General features: G+C 41.7%; 1 pseudogene; it reads left to right on the top strand.

The window, feature by feature from the left end:
• The first annotated feature begins 1,454 nt into the window (after positions 1-1,454).
• LOC124790686 lies at positions 1,455-1,572 on the top strand (annotated as a pseudogene).
• Positions 1,573-16,805: the final 15,233 nt, after the last annotated feature.

Genomic DNA, 16,805 nt, shown 5'->3' with positions numbered 1-16,805 from the left:
CTGAGAAGACATTAAAGGCAACCATCTTTTTTGTAGAAATGAAGGGTACAGAAATCACGTACCTAGATATGTTGGAGATCCTATTTTTTTCCATGGTTGCGAGAACGTGCCTTAAATTTCAATTATAAACCGGATAGTACTCAACCGCACTGGTGCCTGCATGTAAGAGCATTTCTTAACACTGAGCTGCTTCAACTATGAATTGGTCGTAAGGGGTGTATTCGAATATCGCATTGCATTATTGATCTCCAAGATCACAGGCTATGCGACTTTTTTGGTGCAGGTTTGTGAAAGATTCCATCTATGTGCCTTCCCTCAGAAAAACTTTCGATGAACTTGGACACCGCACATCGGGAATTCCTGTTTTTTCCTTTATTGAATTTCCTTCCTGTGAGCCGCCCTTTAATGGTCCTTTTCCATAATAAAGCATCAGTTGCGCGTTGGTTCGATGATAATGATGAATTCGGCGCATTGAGTGCCTCTCTGACAACGGCTCGATCCTCACGTTCTGTAGCCTCTCTAGTTGGACTGCTTCCATCTTGACGTTGTGTTCGATCATGGTTCACCCATTCCTGCGAAGAACCCATTCCTGCCAACATCGTCGAATAGTAGCATTGACCCTATTCAAATGTCGGGTGGTACACCAATTAATTCAACCTGCTTCCTTGAGCCCAACTATAGGTCCCCTCTCAAATGTTAACACCTGCGTATATTGTTCTCACGACTTTGCGAGGCATAGTTACTGTCCAACTGAGTTCAAGGAATGAAATTGCAACGAATTTATGACCTGGTATCGGCGTGTCCCATGTTTATTAGCCTTACCAGCTGAGGGGTGAAACAGCGCTGCATCGTGACACATTGATCCACTGGCCGCCCAAGTTAACAATCCTGCATTTTCTATCAATACCTGTATGAATATCAATTAATGACTAATTTCCACAATTCCTTCCTGATGTGTCGTTTGCGGCCTTAGAGCGTTCATGAAATTAACAAGTGTAGGTGAGCAGATGCAACTTAAGCAGGCAAAAAAGAGTATTTCGTAAATAAATTATCGTGTTATAAGATCAGAGTCTGCAGTATTTTCCGATCCACGGGTGCTCTGTGAATTACTTGGAAGTCAGTAATAGCGATTACCATATGAAAAACAGGGACAAGTTTGTGACTTGCAGAAAAAGCCTTTAGTTGGGGAATGTTGTAATTTAGGGAAGTCTCGATTGTGCATATGCGGGTGATCCCGACACGTACTGAATTCTCCCTTACAATATATTCTCTATTTTTCTCCTCTCTCTGTGCCGCAGGGGTACCCGCGCGGTCTAACGTGTCTTGCCACAGCTTGCGCGGCTCCCTCCCCCTCCATCCCCCCCCCCCCCCCCCGTCGAAGGTTTGAGTCCTCCCTCGGGCATGGGTGTGGGTGTTGGCCTTAGCGTAAGTTAGTGTAAGTTAGATTAAGTTGTGCCAACGGCCTTGCCGCAGTGGTAACACCGGTTCCCGTCAGATCACCGAAGTTAAGCGCTGTCGAGCTGGACTAGCACTTGGATGGGTGACCATCCGGTCTGCCGAGCGCTGTTGGCAAGCGGGATGCACTCAGACATTGTGAAGCAAACTGAGGAGCTACTTGATTGAGAAGTAGCGGCTCCGGTCTCGGAAACTGACATACGGCTGGGAGAGCGGTGTGCTGACCACATGCCCCTCCATATATTCGCATCCAGTCACGCCTCTGGGCTGAGGATGACACGGCGGCCGGTCGGTGCCTTTGGGCCTTCATGGCCTGTTCAGGAGGAGAGATTAAGTAGTGTGTAAGTCTAGGGACCGACGACCTCAGCGGTTTGGTCCCACAGGGGCGTACCACAAATCAAACAATCCTCTCTCTGTTCTCCAGAGATATGAGATACAGCCATCCACAGGGTTAAAGATCAGAGTTAAAGTCAGAGCAGTGCAAGTGAACTTTAACATTTGTCACGCACCACCTTCATACTAAAGTTCAGTACTATAACATTTCTTTTAATAAGTTAATGCAAATTGTTGCTAACCTGTGTGTGCAAGCAAGCCACCTCATATCAGGAACTAGTTTCGGCGGTAAGAGGTCCTCTTCCTGTCATTTATATTTGACGCCAAGTGCATTTGGTGAATACAACAATTTTAGGCTTGAAATACCTAGCAAATACAAGAATCAGGATATTCAAGAATATTCTTTTGCAGTGAAATGCGTAAGGTGTTGTAACGATAAGATACGTCAAATAAAATGGGATGCTACTTGCTGTAGCTGCGAAACGATCCAGCATACCATAAACTCTTTGCGTTATAGACTGATCCCAGGAACTTCAGACGATAGGTAAAGTGTAAAGGCATTTATTTAGCATAACAATCGAAAGGCATGTTAGTCCACCGTCTTTTGGTGTCAAGTCGAAAAGCTTTGCATGGACTGTCACAGACGAAGGGAGCTTGCATTGAAATTTGCTACTAAGAATAGTCGTAGTTCAGACAGGCGATATTGACAGCAACTGTGCGAAATGCTGTGGCTTATTTAATGCAGATAACTCTGGTAAACTTAGGATGCAGCGTTTTGGAAAACACAATTCTATGGTTTCAAGCGAAGTGTGTATGTACCAGATACAAAGACGCTTTATCATGTCATAGCTGCAGAAGAGCGCGAATTTAATATGAGCTCGATGTCTTTCCAGGTAAATTGAACCAATATAAAGGCCTTTATTTTCGACCAAGTGACTTTGTGGAAGTATCACAATAATTCGACAAATTCATTCTGCTGAAACTCGAGAGCCCTATGTTAGTTCAGACTCTTACGCTCTGAATCAGAGTCGTGATCATCCTCTCTCAGGGAGAAGTTAGAATTTGTTCATGAATTGCTTTACAACTTCTGTGTTCTAAAAATATTTCATACTTGAACGAAACGGATAATCAGTGTAAGAAAACGCGGCGTTAAACTTTACTAAACGACATTTCAATGTTTCGTAGAAGTTTCGTCGATGCTTTTTTTTTCGCTCTAATCCTTTTGTTACCACAAGACGTATCAGCAACGAAATAAAATCACGATTGTTACACCCATTCTTAATCACCTTTCCTGTCCTCTTACCATATCTCATCTTTGAAATATCCAAATCAGGGCGCAAAGAAAATTCTATCAATCTTAGCTCTGAGACAGATAATCCGTTACAGAAGATTTATCAGATAGTCCAAAATTAATAGAGAAAGAGAGAAATCAGTAACATAAGCCAATAGAACAATGTATTTTGGTTACTTCCCGTTGGGCAACAGCTAAATCTCACGGTTTGCTGGGCGCTGAGTGAGTACCTGATCTCCTTTTGTTTCTGCTATGTCTCTGCCAGACGCGATACGCAGCGTTGGACTTTATGGAGTGCGCCACCCTTCATGCAGTCTCAGCTTGGTGCCACACATGGTGTGGTGAATAGTCTCCTATACGGTACACATACCAGGAACGGTTTTATGCGTCCGCTTCAAGACATCCAAAATGCCCATTCGTCTGCCAATACTCACGTACGCCTACCGTCTTGTAAAGTCATCAGAAGACCAAAACGACTTGCAAAATGATTTAAATAAGATATCTGTATGGTGCGAATAGTGGCAATTGACTCTGAATAAAGAAAAGCGTGAAGTTATTCACATGAGTACTAATTTCGATTACGCGATAAGTCACACAAATCTGAGAGCTGTTAATTTTACTGAATACCTAGGGATTACAATTACAAACAACCTAAATTGGAACGATCATATAGATAATATTGTGGGTAGAGCAAACCAAAGACTGCGATTCAGTGGCAGAACACTTAGAAGGTGCAACAAGTCTACCAAAGAGACTGCTTACACTACGCTTGTCCGCCCTATTCTGGAGTATTGCTGTGCGGTGTGGGTCCGCATCAGGTAGGACTGACGGATGACATCGAAAAAGTACAAAGAAGGGCAGCTCGTTTTGTATTATCGCGAAATAAGGGAGATAGTGTCACAGACATAATACGTGAATTGGAGCGGCAATCATTAAAACAAAGGCGTTTTTCGTTGCGACGGGATCTACTCATGAAATTTCAATCACTAGTTTTCTTCTCCGATTGCTAAAACATTCTGTTGGCACCCACCTACATAGGGAGAAATGATCATCACAATTAAATAAGAGAAATTAGAGCTCACACAGAAAAATTTAAGTACTCGTTTTTCCCGCGTGCCGTTCGAAAGTGAAACGGTAGAGAGACAGCATGAAGGTGGTTCATTGAACCCTCTGCCAGACCCTTTATTGTGAATAGCAGAGTAATCACGTAGATGTAGATGTAGAGAGCGCTGGAGCTTGGAACTATTTGATGTGCCTGCAACAATAAGCTGACAACAATATTTAAGCGGCCGCACGCCGACACTCGGCCTGTTACAGTTCTCAACAGTTCCACCTGCCTACAGTTCCAAATACCTATTGTGGCCTACAGTAATCGGACAATTATCATCTGCAGTCATCAATTGCCGCCCACTTCCAGTCATCAGACAGCTAGCGTTGAGTGTCGAAGATTGGTCGACGTGATAGTCAAAGTGCTGATCTGTTGCAAGACAGAACTCAGAAACTCTCCAGCTGCACTCCAAAAAGAACTACAATTAGACTGTTAGTTATCATCTAGTATGCTTTTTATGATTAGGTGGAGATCTTCACTTCAGTGGCCGGCCGGTGTGGCCGAGCGGTTCTAGGCGCTTCAGTCTGGAACCGCGTGACCGCTCCGGTCGCAGGTTCGAATCCTGCCTCGGGCATGGATGTGTGTGATGTCCTTAGGTTAGTTAGGTTTAAGTAGTTCTAAGTCTAGGGGACTGATGACCTCAGATGTTAAGTCTCATACTGCTCAGAGCCATTTGAACCAATTTTTCACATCAGTGTCACACCTTCTCACAAACCAAAATCTGAATGTACTTTGATGTATATTGTTTTATTAAATGGTTCAAATGGCTCTGAGCACTGTGGGACTCAACATCTATGGTCATCAGCCCCCTACGCTTAGACCTACTTAAACCTAACTAACCTAAGGACAGCACACAACACCCAGCCATCACGAGGCAGAGAAAATCCCTGACCCCGCCGGGAATCGAACCCGGGAACCCGGGCGTGGGAAGCGAGAACGCTACCGCACGACCACGAGATGCGGGCTTTATTAATTGACTGTTCTTGTTTCTCACGTATTGTCGCAATTATTCTGTTTTAGTTACAGGGTCAAACGGGTTTAAGTGTAGATATTGGTATATATGGTACCTTAATATGTACACACATCAGTGCTTTGGTTGTTTTTTCTGTGCATCGAACATTCTTCCCACAAACACATTCAAAACCTTACGACCTTGTGCTTTCTGCTTGGTCGTAACTGCACCTTTAAGTGGACTACGCCTGTCAGTATAGACTAACCGTTTTGCGTCAATGGGTCCACACTTCAGAACCTGACCTGCTGCCCAGGTGAAAATACATATTAATGGCCTGCTTGTGGCATGTGTACGGTACTACCCAACCTAAAAACATACGATTTCTAATAGCTATAATTATTAGTCTGCAAATGGCGTAAATGCTGATGTAATGTTGCTCAGTACACCGTCCTCAGTCACCAGTAGATATATCTGCACTTATACGCATGACACCCTATACAGCGTGGTCCATTGATCGTGACCAGGCCAAATATCTCACGAAATAAGCGTCAAAAGAAAAAACTACAAAGAATGAAACTTGTCTAGCTTGAAGGGGGAAACCAGATGGCGCTATGGTTGGCCCGCTATATGGCGCTGCCATAGATCAAACGGATATCAACAGCGTTTTTTTAAATAGTAACCCCCATTTTTATTACATATTCGTGTAGTATGTAAAGAAATATGAATGTTTTAGTTGGACCACTTTTTTCGCTTTGTGATAGATGGCGCTGTAATAGTCACAAACATATGGCTCACCATTTTAGACGAACAGTTAGTAACAGGTAGATTTTTTAAAATTAAAATACAGAACGTAGGTACGTTTGACATTTTATTTCGATTGTTCCAATGTGATACATGTAGCTTTGTGAACTTATCATTTCTGAGAACGCCTGCTGTTATAGCGTGATTACCTGTAAATACCACAGTAATGCAATAAATGCTCAAAATGATGTCCGTCAACCTCAATGCATTTGGCAATACGTGTAACGACATTCCTCTCAACAGCGGGTAGTTCGCCTTCCGTAATGTTCGCACATGCATTGACAATGCGCTGACGCATGTTGTCAGGCGCTCTCGGTGGATCACGATAGCAGATATCCTTCAACTTTCCTCCACAGAAAGAAATCCGGGGGCGTCAGATCCGGTGACGTGCGGGCCAACCCACCTGTCATGAAATATGCTATTCCATACCGCTTCAACCACACGCGAGCTATATGGCGGACATCCATCATGTTGGAAGTACATCGCCATTCTGTCATGCAGTGAAACATCTTGCAGTAACGTCGGTAGAACATTACGTAGGAAATCAGCATACATTGCACCGTTTAGATTGCCATCGATAAAAAGGGGGCCAATTATCCTTCCTCCCATAATGCCGCACCATACATTAACCCGACAAGGTCGATGATGTTCCACTTGTCGTAGCCATCGTGGATTTTCCGTTGCCCAGTAGTGTAGATTATGCCGGTTCACGTTACCGCTGTTGGTGAACGACGCTTCGTCGCTAAATAGAACGCGTGCAAAAAATCTGTCATCGTCCCGTAATTTCTCTTGTGCCCAGTGGCAGAACTGTACACGACGTTCAGAGTTGTCGCCATGCAATTCCTGGTGCATAGAAATATGGTACGGGTGCAATCGATGTAGATGCAGCATTCTCAACACCGACGTTTCTGAGATTCCAGATTCTCGCGCAATTTTTCTGCTACTGATGTGCGGATTAGCCGCGACAGCAGCTAAAACACCTACTTGGGCATCATCATTTGTTGCGTGTCGTGGTGGACGTTGCACATGTGGCTGAACACTTTCTGTTTCCTTAAATAACGTAACTATCCGGTGAACGGTCCGGACACTTGGATGATGTCGTCCAGCAGCATACATAGCACACGCCCGTTGGGCATTTTGATCACAATAGTCATACATCAACACGATATCGACCTTTTCCGCAATTGGTAAACGGTCCATTTTAACACGGGTAATGTATCACGAAGCAAATACCGTCCACACTGGCGGAATGTTACGTGATACCACGTACTTACACGGGTGCGACTATTACAGCGCCATCTATCACAAAGCGAAAAAAGTGGTCCAACTAAAACATTCATATTTCTTTACGTACTACACGAATATGTAATAAAAATGGGGGTTCAAGCTAGACGAGTTTCATTCTTTGTAGTTTTTTCGTTTGATGCTTATTTCGTGAGATATTTGGCCCGGTCACTATCAATGGACCACCCTGTATAACGCTCTGTGACGTAACTGTGCTAAGTGTATAAGTTATGGAAAGTCCATGTACCACAGTCTACCGAGTTTTCGTTATCTTTAACTTTAATCCAGTTGCAATCTGTTTAAGTAAATCCTAGTAGCTGCTCTAAGACCACTTACTGTGTCACAGAAAGGTAAAGAAAATCAACTTCCAACAACTAACTCAAGTTTTAAATATAATGTACGAATGTGTGATATCTATTCATTAGGACATTTCTGAAAGAACAGACACCATGCAGAATCCGGAGGTGTGATACATATTATGTAACCTGAGGGAGGAGGAGGGAGAAAGGAAAGGAAAGGAAGGAGATTATTGATAATAGCTGCGTCAGGACTTCGTGCAGCATCCGCGGCGACGAGTGAAAATGTGTGCTGGACTGGGATTCGTACCCTAGGTATCCTGCTTACTAGGTAGTTGCGTCAACCACTGTGCCACCCGGACACAGTGTTTATCGCAGGTGGATTTCACTTTCTGCTACCATTATGTTGGTCATCGAAGTTACTGGTGAATACAACAGTTCCTATGAAGCACAGTGTTGTCATGATGTGACATCGTTATAATTGAGCAAATTCAAAAATCTCACGTAACTGGAATCAATAGTAACTTAATTTTAAATATATGCAAATATTTTTCTGAAGTATAGGAAAGCTCTGAAATGAATAAAGATCCTGTACAAAAAGTGAATCTTTAAGCTTGTTAAACAGCCTAAGTTTCTGAACTTTTCCAGCAAATTGGCTACAACAGAAATGTGATGTGGATCCCTTTATTTTCTAGAACCCAGTACCAATTTGCTTGAATGTTATCCAGTCCATCCTCTCAGTCGTTTACTAAACAAAGTTGGAGTCGACCAACATTTTACAGATTTTTAGGTCCATCCAAAACATCATCTTTCAATTACGCTTCCGTCAGATGAGAAATTCTAGCAGAGAAACTTGAAAAGTTTTGCATCATTAGGCTCAGTAAAGTCGCTGAAACTGATTTGTTGAAATGTTGAGGATTAATTGTAAGGGCATGACTATTTGTTATGATATCAGAATTCAAAGCACTACAAATCACAAGAATCAATCGCTTTCATTAAAAAAATTGTTTAATATTGGCCTCAGAATTATAAGACTGTATTGCCAGAAGCGTAAGTTTGTTAGTTGCATATTCTATTAATCTTCTGAACGATTCTTTTAGCGAAATGATGTGGAACGAGTCAGTTTACAGAATGCGTAAAAATAATTACTGTTAACAAAAATGGCTCTGAGCACTATGCGACTTATCTTCTAAGTTCATCAGTCGCCTAGAACTTAGAACTAATTAAACCTAACTAACCTAAGCCCGAGACAGCATTCGAACCTGCGACTGTAGCGGTCGCTCGGCTCCAGACTGTAGCGCCTAGAACCGCACAGCCACTCCGGCCGGCTAATGTTAACATTAATGATCGCATTATTATTTTAGTCCTAATCACGCAACTACACTTAAAGACAAGGTTGTTTTATTTTTATTAATTTTCATTCGCTATCAGTTTTAAGTGGAAATTCGTCAATGGAATAGGAGCAGTTGTCCAGGAAAAATGATTTTGAGTTATGTTTGAAATATTATGTAAATTGAAGGAGGAGCGAGGAAGGAAAGAAAAGGGAAAGGAATATTGATATCAGCTGCATCAGGAGTTTGTGCGGCATAAGTGGCGACGAGTGAAAAGTATGCCAGACTGGGATTCGAACACGGGATCTCCTGTTTACTAGGCAGATGCGTCAACCACTGTAGTACCCAAACACAGTATGTATCGTAACTGTGCCGACTATATCGGCACACCCTTGGTCGACCCACATTCCCACTTAGCGCCACTTATGCGCAGTCCCTGTTCATGTCCTACTTTGAGATGCTCGCAGGAGGTCGGATGGAACTGACGCCGCTCATTCATATGACTGATTCACCTCGATGGGCAATGGATCCACCACATTCAGTGCACAACCACAATTACGTCCGAAATTCTGTGGGAATATCAAAGTAGTGAGCATGGAGGACATGGACTGGGACCACGGGGTCCCGTGTTCGATTCCCGGGCGGGTTGGGGATTTTCTCTGCCCGGGGACTCGGGGACTGGGTGCTTGTGCTGCTATCATCATTTCTTCATCATCATTTGTAACAGTCCTAGATTGGATTGTGAAAAAACTGGACCGTGTAAAACTTGGGACTTTGTACTGGCGCTGATGACAGCGCAGTGGCTCTGAGCACTATGGGACTCAACTGCTGCGGTCATCGGTCCCCTAGACTACAACTACTTAAACCTAACTAACCTAAGGACATCACACACATCTATGCCCCAGGCAGGATTCGAACCTGCGACCGTAGCGGTCTCGCGGATCCAGACGGTAGCGCCTAGAACCGCTCTGCCACTCCGGCCGGCGACCGCGCAGTTGAGCGTCTCACAAACCAATCATCATCATCATCATCATCCGGATAGATGGCGTTAGTGGGAATGAGGATCGGCCGAGAGGCGTGAAGAGACGGTTCGCGCAGTTGCGATAAATTCTGTGTCCGGGTGGCACAGTCGCTAATGCAACTGCCTAGTAAGTAGAAGATCCGGGGTTCGCATCCCAGTCCAGTACTTATTTTCACTCGTCGACGCTGATGCCGAACAAAGTCATGATGCAGCTTTTATTTATTTATTTATTTATTTTACAATCGTATTTGTGGTGTCACCGCCAGACACCACACTTGCTAGGTGGTAGCCTTTAAATCGGCCGCGGTCCGTTAGTATACGTCGGACCCGCGTGTCGCCACTATCAGTGATTGCAGACCGAGCGCCGCCACACGGCAGGTCTAGAGAGACGTCCTAGCACTCGCCCCAGTTGTACAGCCGACTTTGCTAGCGATGGTTCACTGACAAATTACGCTCTCATTTGCCGAGACGATAGTTAGCATAGCCTTCAGCTACGTCATTTGCTGCGACCTAGCAAGGCGCCATTATCATTTGCTATTTATCTTGTGATGCATGTACCGTCAGACCGATGTTCACCAATTATGAATTAAAGTTAAGTATTCCAGTAGTTACTTACGTTCTTTGCTACTATAAATTCCCTTACCTGTTCCAGACCTCACGCCAGCCTGCGTGAGCTTAAACGCGTGCCTTTCGGCTTCCTCTCCTAGTGGCTTGGCTGTCTTGCCAAGTCACAACAGTATTGACCAACTAGGATCACGTTAACAACTTCAGTTCCTCTTCTTCCTTGGTTGTTGTTTCCTATTTTTCCAGTATTACGTCATTTTCTCCCCATGAAGTCACTTCCTTTCCTCTGTCCATGTTGTTCCCGATTTTTTATTTCATCTGCTTTGAAAGCCTTCCAAATTTAGTATTTTGTTTTTAAAACGGTTTCTTTCTGCTATTTCTGATTCTTTGATGTTGTTTCTTTCAAGATCTTTTCTTACTTCTGTAATCCATGCTATTGTCGATTTCTTCTTCCAGAAATATAGGAGTATTTGTTTTGTTAGTCTATTTCCATCAATTCGGTAGAGATGTCCAAAAAAGGTTAATCTTCGTTTGGCCATTACTTCAGATATTTTCTCTATATTTTTGTAGATCTCCTCATTACATCTTATTTTCCAACCATCTGCAGTTTTTATTGCACCCATTATTTTTCTAATAATCCTTCTTTCCAGTACCTCTAGTTTGTCCATTTTATAGTTCGTTAGGCATTCAGATCCATATAAACATTCTGGTCGTACCACTGTGGTGTAGTGTTTTAGTTTTGTTTTTCTAGATTATTATTAACAATCTCTTCCCTTTTCCCCTTCCTCCTTCAATTTACATAATATGGTTCAAAGCTGTGGATTCCACTAGGTGTCTGTTCTCTTGGACATCTCCGAAAGTGCGGTAGGTTTTAAATTGTTTTGCCGCTGTTTCTCACGTATTTTCCCTCTTGATTCACGACATACAAAATCTAACACTTAATATTCTCGTAATAGGAATAACCATTTCACTTGACTCAAGAGCAAATGTAAATTATGTATTAGATTATTTGGATCAGAAGATGGACTCGCAAGGTCTGAAATGCGTAAACATTATATTTAAAACTTGAATTCATTTGTTGTAGAAAAAGACCGAATGACCTCCAATTTCATATTAAATAATAAGAGAAGTTGACTCAGTAAGCGGCCTTAGAGCTGCTTCCAGGATTTGCTTTAACAGACTGCAACTGGATTAAAATTAAATATTACGAAAATAAGTTAGACTGTGGTACATGGACTCTGTATAAATGTTGTCCTTTGAAGGAAACAGTGTCGTTTTTTGCACTGTGCCCTTTGTTTCCAGATGACTGGGAATTCTGCACTCTTAATGGAAGAAGCGTGTTCTCCCTCCGTTCATTCGACACAGACGCAGTAATCGGCGGACGCTGGGGCCCATGCTGTGATGCGCGGCAGAAAACCCTGCATATCCGACGTGCGGCAGCCTAACAGAAAGTCTCTGAATTTCAGCTCAAACAAACGAATATTTGACGTAAACGAACCCCCTAGTATTTTTTCAAGAAACGCCGTGATTCTTGAGTACAGTTCCGTGTTACCACATTTAGCAAATTAATTTTAGTACCATACGCTCAGTCAGTGTTAGAGTTCGACAGAGAACATGGAAAGAACGAACTTTGTAAATTATTAGTAAAGCCTTATTATGTAATGTTGACAACGTAATCCAAAGTACATCCGAATTCTGTTTTCAGTTTGTTGTGCAAGATCTGTAAGCGGCACATCCTGACACACATCACCAATTTTCTAGATCACATTGCAGGACACTACCTTGCCAATTGTGACATAACGAAAAATAAATGTGCGCCTTGAGTAACGTGATGTGGAATGACAGAACGAATAAAACAGCGAATGCTGACCTGGAAAGGTTAAGAATGTTCTTCCTTGTTTGTTCCGTAAGTTTTAGATTGTTTTGCCGCTGTTTCTCACGTATTTTCCCTCTTGATTCACGACATAAAAAATCTAACACTTAATATTCTCGTAATAGGAATAACCATTTCACTTGACTCAAGAGCAAATGTAAATTATGTATTAGATTATTTGGATCAGAAGATAGACTCGCAAGGTCTGAAATTCATTGTGGATTTAGTAAAGCACGAAAATAGTGTGACTGAAGGCGTTTATCCAAAGTTACTTTCGATAAATTTATCACTTTTTCTATACCTTTTTTATTTCTTTTATAATTGTCTGTAAAAACTGCCAGTCTATGTACTGCTGGCGTAGGCAAACTCAATTTATACCCTCTAAGTTGTGTACAGTTGGGAACATTGTCATATCATAAAACTAAACAACTGACAATCCTTGTGAGGTGAGGCGACTCGAATTGCACTGAGATCCGAAAACCACTGGGCTTAACTGAAAAAAAAACAGAAGTCCCAAATAGTTAGCATAGAGGGTGATGTGATATGCGTTTTAATAAGGAAGGCGCAGAACCGAACAAAAGTGATAACTGTACTTCGCAATTATCAGGATTTGGTGCAGACAACATCGATATTCATTCATCGATACTCTTTGTCAGTATATCAACAATATCGATGTATTTTCGGCATGTATTGGGCTACGGAATGTAAGTAATCACTCTGTATTCACACATTCAGCCAAGTTAACAGAACACAGAACAAAGATTTTGAAGTGTTTCCAGTATAGCCTTGCTATATAACACATCAGACTCACCTGTACGATAAGTACTTCATTATTTTTTTAAAAATTCGTTTTTATTTCCTGGCAATAAATATTACACACATAAGGTGACAATTATTGAAGTATATGAAATAAACGTAAATTAATTGCAAACTACAGCGTGCACACGCATTATTCACTGTGTAAACGTCACTACGGATGTTCAGATTTAGGTTATGACATGTTCGATATGCCTGCCATCATTGGCGATGATGTGGCGCAAACGAATAAATAAATTCTGTAATACCCTGCGAAGCGTCGGAACATCGATGCTGTAGATGACCTCCCGAATGACTGTTTTCGGCTCAGCAATGGTTTTGGGGTTGTTTCTGTACGCCTTGTCTTTAATATAGCCCTACAAAAAGGAGTCGCATGTGTTCAGATCAGGAGAATACAGCGGCCAATCGAGGCCCTTGCCAATAGCCTCCGGGTACCCCAGAGCCAGAAAGCGGTCCCAAAGTGCTCCTTCAGGACTTCAAACACTCTCCTGCTTCGATGGGGTCGAGCTCCGTCTTGCATGAACCACATATTGTCGAAATCTGTGTCAGTTTGGATAATTGGGATGAAATCACCTTCCAAAACCTTCACCGCTGAACCAAACCATTTCCACACACTAATTCCCATCATTCCCCGCGGCCAACCGTGCAGTTCGAACGTCCTAAAGCAAACCGTTCAGAAGTTATGACGATTTTATTTCATATCGTTCAATAAATGTCACCCTGTGTGTACCACACATTCCTGTGTCTATTTAAACACTGAACCAGTCGGTTACTTCCTTGTGTATTGGAAACTGCACTGATTGTGAATCACTTATGAACTCATAGTGTCAGTAAACGCCCTACTTGTCTGAGCCCATTCCTACACCTACTTCTGTTCAGTTCGGCTGTTGAATCAAGTCCACGTGGTAGTTTGCATGAGTTGTTGGCTTGCAGTTGATGAAGTGACCTGCTGCACCGCTCGCTGGTACTTTACCGAGTGTGGTGTAAGTTACTAAACTAGTGTACTGAGGAATATCTTCTACAAGTAATATGTAGAGATACTTAAAAAAATAGTACTGATTGCAAGAGTAACGTTTGCGGCACAGTTATAAATAGTTAGGTAATGGTCACATCAGACGCCACTCGCCTTTGCCCTGTGATGCGATAATGGACTTTAGGTATTTTACTTGCCACCATGCAATCACAGAGCGGATTCTTTTAGAGACGAGGGAAGATCTTAAGCCAGTCTACGCGATGCTCTATGTTTTTGTAAGAGTGTACCTTAATGTCGTGACGTTTATCCCAGACGAGATGCGATTTTCAAAAGACGGAAACATCATCACTCACAAAAAGGAATAGCCTGCGTGTCACTCTCTCAATAGAGCTATTTTTCAATGTGAGCTTTAAGTATATTGGAAGGAACCATCTTTAACTTTGTAGTGTAGATCATACGTCCACAGGAGTATTGCATTCCTTACTTTTACAACATAGGAGGATTGACGTTAATCAGGAACACAAAAACTGATTTTTCTTCGTTCTGAATTCAGTGTTACACAATTACAACACATTCTTGATTTTTAATAATTACTTTCTACTTGTTACCTTTATTTTCTGTTTTTAACTGATAAATCAGATGAAATCTCAACCAATTCGTATTAAAAAGTACGTAAATTTATTGACAAACTTTTATGTATCATAAGTAAAAGACATCAAGAACAACAAGTTTAAATTTGTTGTTTCAAATGTAGCAATATTTTTCAAATAAGAATCACTCTTGGTAATACGAATATATTAAAAATTACGTACATCGAAAATGGCAATATTTTCCATTTAGTTAATTTTAATTAACGATATCCGCTGACGACCTATCGAAAAGTCAACGTATCGATGCTTCGGAAAGTCTTGCTATCTCATTAACCGAATGACATTAGTGTCGAAATTTGAAGTTAATGTGAGAACTGCTTAAGGATTTTATGTACTTTGTATCTGTGCATAATTGTTGAACTTACCTCATTTTGGTTTAGTTTTAATCCTTCCTTTTTCAGCATTTTTCCTCTTTCATTATTTTTATAACTGTGCCAAACTGATGAAGATTAGTATCTTCTAAATATTCTAACATTCTCATGTTATGTAAACAGATTGAGACGTTCGACCAGTTGCTGGGAGCTACGGAACATGTCACGTAAATTACTTAGAGCATCAATAATGTCAAAAGTCCAGTGGAAGCAATGTTGAAAAATAAAAGATTTGCTTCTGATAAAACATGAAATTTTCAAAACTTATCAACGTTAGTGCGAACGTATCTCAGTCATACATTGCACTACATGTTTACGTAGCCCTGGACATGAGCCTCACGTCACTCTGAGGCAATGATGTGACATTTCGCACTTTACTACAGTTACCCAAAATGACGTCAAGCAATGTCGCGAGACCGCAGGGCAGTTGTATACGATATTCTGACGCTGCGCTTTAAAATGTCAAGGGGTACCAAGTGGCGCAATGTTTTAGCCACTGGGCACGTGCTCGAGGGGGTAGTTATTCAAATTCCCGTCCCAGAATCCTGATTTAGGCTTTCTGCGGTTTTCAGAAATCACACCAGGCGAGCGATGGGACGCTTTGTTAAAAGGATCTGGGGAATCCTAATGGCTTACTTGTCCGATCTGTGTTAGTGGTTTTTTTGCAACCAGTTCAATGTTCCTGGGATGTTAATTCCTAGCCATGCTTTTTTATGATTCAGAAGCAGAATGGCGCTCTATGTTAAACAAAGTAGTGTCGCGATAAACACGACTTTAAAAGAATGGTATTAAATGTGCCATAGTTTCGCGAAAGCTTGGATATTCTAAAAGTAAATCTTCGCAACAAATTGAGGGAAAAGGGAACTGAATTATATTTAACAAAGATTTATAGCATTTTCCTATCTGTAAGTGTTTCTAATAGAACAAAATTGAATACTCTATTGAAACTAAATAAAAACAGCAGCTATGTAGCTGAGAGAAGAACATACTTTCTATCAGCTAGCACACATCTAAGTCGAAAAAGACAAACTTTAGTATATTGTACACAAATTCATAGCATTTCTTCATAAGTTTAATAAACACAATAGATACACATAACAGAGATTTCAGTCATCAGTAATATATTCTCCTTCACTATTTACAATAGTCTGCCAACGCTGGGGTAACTTTCCGATTCTACGAGAGTAGAAATCACGTGGTTTTGAGGCAAAGAAATCCTCGAACCATGTTCGGAGCGCATTTTCATCTGGAAAGTTGAATTTACGGCTTTTAGATTAGACTGATTTATCGTGTAACCAAAGTTTAACGTGTTCCTTTTTGCACTCATGTGGATGATCTCCCACTTTTCGTGAGGCTAAATAACGAAAGGTGTGTGGTCATCCACATGAGTGCTAAAAGGAACTCGTTAAACTTCGCTTACACGATAAATCAGTCTAATCTAAAAGCCGTAATTTCAACTAAATACCTAGGTATTACAATTACGAACAACTTAAATTGGAAGGAACACATAGAAAATGTTGTGGGGAAGGCTAACCAAAGACTGCGATTTATTGGCGGGACACTTAGGAAATGTAACAGACCTGCTAAGGAGACTGCCTACACTGCGCTTGTCCGTTCTCTTTTAGAATACTGCTGCGCGGTGTGGGATCCTTATCAGATAGGACTGACGGAGTACATCGAAAAAGT

This window comes from Schistocerca piceifrons, chromosome 3 (assembly GCF_021461385.2).
Source record: "Schistocerca piceifrons isolate TAMUIC-IGC-003096 chromosome 3, iqSchPice1.1, whole genome shotgun sequence".
NCBI lineage: Eukaryota > Metazoa > Arthropoda > Insecta > Orthoptera > Acrididae > Schistocerca > Schistocerca piceifrons.
The sequence above is the reverse complement of the archived record's forward strand: the minus strand, read 5'-3'. Positions and strand labels throughout refer to the sequence as shown.